This window comes from Mobula hypostoma, chromosome 2, assembly GCF_963921235.1.
Source record: "Mobula hypostoma chromosome 2, sMobHyp1.1, whole genome shotgun sequence".
Classification (NCBI taxonomy): domain Eukaryota; kingdom Metazoa; phylum Chordata; class Chondrichthyes; order Myliobatiformes; family Myliobatidae; genus Mobula; species Mobula hypostoma.
The window spans coordinates 61,470,014-61,476,013 of NC_086098.1; positions in this window are offsets into that span (position 1 = coordinate 61,470,014).

The window sequence follows — 6,000 nt, forward strand, 5'->3', positions numbered from 1 at the left end:
CTCCAGGGTGACCAAGGATGGGAGCTCAACGTTCAGGGATATTCAATATTCAGGAGGGATAGACATGAAGGAAGGGGAGGTGGGGTGGCGTTGCTGGTTAAAGAAGAGATTAACACAATAGAAAGGAAGGACATAAGCCGGGAAGATGTGGAATCGATATGGGTAGAGCTGCGTAACACTAAGGGGCAGAAGACGCTGGTGGGAGTTGTGTACAGGCCACCCAACAGTAGTAGTGAGGTCGGAGATGGTATTAAACAGGAAATTAGAAATGTGTGCAATAAAGGAACAGCAGTTATAATGGGTGACTTCAATCTACATGTAGACTGGGTGAACCAAATTGGTAAAGGTGCTGAGGAAGAGGATTTCTTGGAATGTATGCGGGATGGTTTTTTGAACCAACATGTCGAGGAACCAACTAGAGAGCAGGCTATTCTGGACTGGGTTTTGAGCAATGAGGAAGGGTTAATTAGCAATCTTGTTGTGAGAGGCCCCTTGGGTAAGAGTGACCATAATATGGTGGAATTCTTCATTAATATGGAGAGTGACATAGTTAATTCAGAAACAAAGGTTCTGAACTTAAAGAGGGGTAACTTTGAAGGTATGAGACGTGAATTAGCTAAGACAGACTGGCAAATGACACTTAAAGGATTGACGGTGGATATGCAATGGCAAGCGTTTAAAGGTTGCATGGATGAACTACAACAATTGTTCATCCCAGTTTGGCAAAAGAATAAATCAAGGAAGGTAGTGCACCCGTGGCTGACAAGAGAAATTAGGGATAGTATCAATTCCAAAGAAGAAGCATACAAATTAGCCAGAAAAAGTGGCTCACCTGAGGACTGGGAGAAATTCAGAGTTCAGCAGAGGAGGACAAAGGGCTTAATTAGGAAGGGGAAAAAAGATTATGAGAGAACACTGGCAGGGAACATAAAAACGGACTGTAAAAGCTTTTATAGATATGTAAAAAGGAAAAGACTGGTAAAGACAAATGTAGGTCCTCTACAGACAGAAACAGGTGAATTGATTATGGGGAGCAAGGACATGGCAGACCAATTGAATAATTACTTTGGTTCTGTCTTCACTAAGGAGGACATAAATAATCTTCCAGAAATAGTAAGGGACAGAGGGTCCAGTGAGATGGAGGAACTGAGCGAAATACATGTTAGTAGGGAAGTGGTGTTAGGTAAATTGAAGGGATTGAAGGCAGATAAATCCCCAGGGCCAGATGGTCTGCATCCTAGAGTGCTTAAGGAAGTAGCCCAAGAAATAGTGGATGCATTAGTGATAATTTTTCAAAACTCGTTAGATTCTGGACTAGTTCCTGAGGATTGGAGGGTGGCTAATGTAACCCCACTTTTTAAAAAAGGAGGGAGAGAGAAACCGGGGAATTATAGACTGGTTAGCCTAACGTCGGTGGTGGGGAAACTGCTGGAGTCAGTTATCAAAGATGTGATAACAGCACATTTGGAAAGCGGTGAAATGATTGGACAAAGTCAGCATGGGTTTGTGAAAGGAAAATCATGTCTGACGAATCTCATAGAATTTTTTGAGGATGTAACTAGTAGAGTGGATAGGGGAGAACCAGTGGATGTGGTATATTTGGATTTTCAAAAGGCTTTTGACAAGGTCCCACACAGGAGATTAGTGTGCAAACTTAAAGCACACGGTATTGGGGGTAAGGTATTGGTGTGGGTGGAGAATTGGTTAGCAGACAGGAAGCAAAGAGTGGGAATAAACGGAACCTTTTCAGAATGGCAGGCGGTGACTAGTGGGGTACCGCAAAGCTCAGTGCTGGGACCCCAGTTGTTTACAATATATATTAATGACTTGGATGAGGGAATTAAATGCAGCATCTCCAAGTTTGCGGATGACACGAAGCTGGGTGGCAGTGTTAGCAGTTAGGAGGATGCTAAGAGGATGCAGGGTGACTTGGATAGGTTGGGTGAGTGGGCAAACTCATGGCAGATGCAATTTAATGTGGATAAATGTGAAGTTATCCACTTTGGTGGCAAAAATAGGAAAACAGATTATTATCTGAATGGTGGCCGATTAGGAAAAGGGGAGGTGCAACGAGACCTGGGTGTCATTATACACCAGTCATTGAAAGTGGGCATGCAGGTACAGCAGGCGGTGAAAAAGGCGAATGGTATGCTGGCATTTATAGCGAGAGGATTCGAGTACAGGAGCAGGGAGGTACTACTGCAGTTGTACAAGGCCTTGGTGAGACCACACCTGGAGTATTGTGTGCAGTTTTGGTCCCCTAATCTGAGGAAAGACATCCTTGCCATAGAGGGAGTACAAAGAAGGTTCACCAGATTGATTCCTGGGATGGCAGGACTTTCATATGAAGAAAGACTGGATGAACTGGGCTTGTACTCGTTGGAATTTAGAAGATTGAGGGGAGATCTGATTGAAATGTATAAGATCCTAAAGGGATTGGACAGGCTAGATGCAGGAAGATTGTTCCCGATGTTGGGGAAGTCCAGAACAAGGGGTCACAGTTTGAGGATAAAGGGGAAGCCTTTTAGGACTGAGATTAGGAAAAACTTCTTCACACAGAGAGTGGTGAATCTGTGGAATTCTCTACCACAGGAAACAGTTGAGGCCAGTTCATTGGCTATATCTAAGAGGGAGTTAGATATGGCCCTTGTGGCTACAGGGATCAGGGGGTATGGAGGGAAGGCTGGGGCGGGGTTCTGAGTTGGATGATCAGCCATGATCATAATAAATGGCGGTGCAGGCTCGAAGGGCCGAATGGCCTACTCCTGCACCTATTTTCTATGTTTTCTATGTTTCTATATGCCTAGTTACCTCCTCAACGAAATCTATCAGGCTTGTTTGACACGATCTGCCCTTCTCAAAGCCATGCTGGCTGTCCCTGATCAGACCATGATTCTCTAAATGCACATAGATCCTATCTCTGAGAATCTTTTCCAACAGCTTTCCCACCACAGACATAAGGCTCACTGGTCTATAATTATCCGGACTATCCCTACTACCTTTTTTGAACACGGGGACAACGTTCGCCTCCCTCCAATCCTCTGGTACCATTCCCGTAGACAACAAGGACATAAAGATCCTAGCCAGGGGCTCAGCAATCTCTTCCCTCGCCTCGTGGAGCAGCCTGGGGAATATTCCATCAGGCCCTGGGGACTTATCCTTCCGAATGTATCTTAATAACTCCAACACCTCCTCTGCCTTAATATTAACATGCTCCAGAACATCAACCTCACTCATATTGTCCTCACCGTCATCAAGTCCCCTCTCATTGGTGAATACCGAAGAGAAGTATTCATTGAGGACCTCGCTCACTTCCACGGCCTCAGGCACCTCTTCCCACCTTTATTTCTAATCGGTCCTACCTTCACTCCTGTCATCCTTTTGTTCTTCACATAATTGAAGAATGCCTTGGGGTTTTCCTTTACCCTACTTGCCAAGGCCTTCTCATGCCCCCTTCTTGCTCTTCTCAGCCCCTCCTTAAGCTCCTTTCTTGCTTCCCTATATTCCTCAATAGACCCATCTGATCCTTGCTTCCTAAACCTCATGTATGCTGCCTTCTTCCACCAGACTAAATCTTCCACCTCACTTGTCTCCCATGGTTCCTTCACCTTACCATTCTTTATCGTCCTCACTGGGACAAATTTATCCTTAACATCCTGCAAGAGATCTCTAAACATCGACCACATGTCCATAGTACATTTCCCTGCAAAAACATCATCCCAAATCACACCCACAAGTTCTAGCCTTAGAGCCTCATAACATATTCAAAATTTTCCTGTCCTCTCTGATTCTATCCTTTTCCATGATAATGCTAAAGGCCAGGGAGCGGTGGTCACTGTCCCCCAGATGCTCATCCACTGAGAGATCTGTGACCTGACCCGGTTCGTTACCTAATACTAGATCTAGTATGGCATTCTCCCTAGTCCACCTGTCAACATACTGTGACAGGAATCCGTCCTGGACACACTTAACAAACTCTGCCCTGTCCAAACCCTTGGAACTAATCAGGTGCCAATCAATATTAGGAAGTTAAAGTCATCCATGATAACAACCCTGTTATTTCTGCACCTTTCCAAAATCTGCCTCCCAATCTGCTCCTCGGTATCTCTGCTGCTACAAGGGGGCCTATAGAATACTCCCAATAGAGTAACTGCTCTCTTCCTGTTCCTGACTTCCACTCATACTGACTCAAAAGAGGATCCTGCTACATTACCCACCCTTTCTGTAGCTGTAATAGTATCCCTGACCAGTAATGCCACCCCTCTTCCCCCTTTTCTCCCCTCTCTATCCCTTTTAAAGCACTGAAATCCAGGAATATTGAGAATCCATTCCTGTCCTGGTGCCAGCCAAGTCTCTGTAATGGCCACTACATCATAATTCCATGTATGTATCCAAGCTCTCGGTTCATCACCTTTGTTCCTGATGCTTCTTGCATTGAAGTACACGCACTTTAGCCCTTCTACCTTACTGTCTTTACACCGTTTATTCTGTTTCTCTTTCCTCAAAGCCTCTCTATATCTTAGATCTGGCTTAACTCCATGCACTTCTTTCACTGCTCTATCGCTCTGGGTCCCATCCCCCTTGCAAATTAGTTTAAACCCTCCCGAACCATGCTAGCAAACCTACCTGCAAGGATATTGCTTCCCCTCGAGTTCAGGTGCAACCCATCCAATCTGTACAGGTCCCACCTTCCCCAGAAGAGATCCCAATGATCCAAAAATCTAAAACCCTGCTCCCTGCATCAACTCCTCAGCCACGCATTCAACTGCCATCTCCTCCAATTCTTACCATCACTGTCATGTAGCACTGGCAGCAATCCTGAGAACACCACCCTTGAGGTCCTGTTCTTCAGCCTTCTGCCTAGTTCCTGAATCTCATACTTCAGGACCTCATCCCTCTTCCTGCCTATGTCATTGGTGCCAACATGTATCATGCCTTCTGGTTGCTTTCCCTCTTGTACCAGGATGTCGCACACTTGGTCAGAGACATCCTGGACCCTGGCACCCAGAAGGCAACAAACCATGTGGGTGTACTTCTCACGTCCACAAAATCTCCTGTCTGCTCCCCTCTCCAATGATGACAGCTCTCCTCTTCTCCATCCCACCCTTCTTCACCACAAGGTCAGACTCAGTGCCAGACGCCCTGCCACCATGGCTCACACCTGGTTGGTTGTCCCCGCCAACAGTAACCAGGACGGTAAACTTATTATTTAGGGGAATGGCTACAGGGGTGCTCTAGCTTTAGTTTATATTCAATCTTTACCTTTTTTACAACTTGTTTAGTTGCCTTCTGTTGGTTTTTAAAATCTTCTCATAAATTTTTTTCTCTATTACATGCTCTCACTTTGGCTTTGCCCCTCCCCCCCTTGTTAGCCACAGTTGTGTCATCTTACCTTTAGAATACCTCTTCCCTTTTGGGTCTCCTGTACCTCTTCTAGAAATTCCAGCCACTGCTGCTCTGCCATCATCCCTGCCAGTGTTCTTTTCCAAATAATTTTGCTCATCTCCTCTTTCAAGCTTTGGCAATTCCCTTCACTCCAGTGTATGCTGATACATCTAACTTTAGCTTCTTCTCAAATTTCAGAGTGTATTTGATCATGTTATGATCACTTGTCCCTAAGGGTTCTTTTACCTTGAACGCTCTAATCAATTCCAGTTAATTGCACAACACCCATTCCATATAGCTGACCAGATGTTGACGTCAATTGTCCACACTGAGAAAAATGCGCCAAACTTTGCTTTTTAGGTCTCAATAGTGGACCTGACTGAAAGGTAGCTCTTTCAACGCAAAAGGAAAGTGCCCCGAAGCTCTGCTTTGTAAATCTCAATCGCCCTCGTGACTGAAAGGTAGCTCTTTTAACTCAAGAGAAAACTGCCACCTAGCTCTGCATCTTAAATCTCAATCGCCCTCCTGGCTCTTTTCTGGCAGCCCTGATGTTGACTGATGTTGACGTCGATTGTCCGCTGTGAGAAAATGCCGCCAAACTCTGCTGTTTAAATT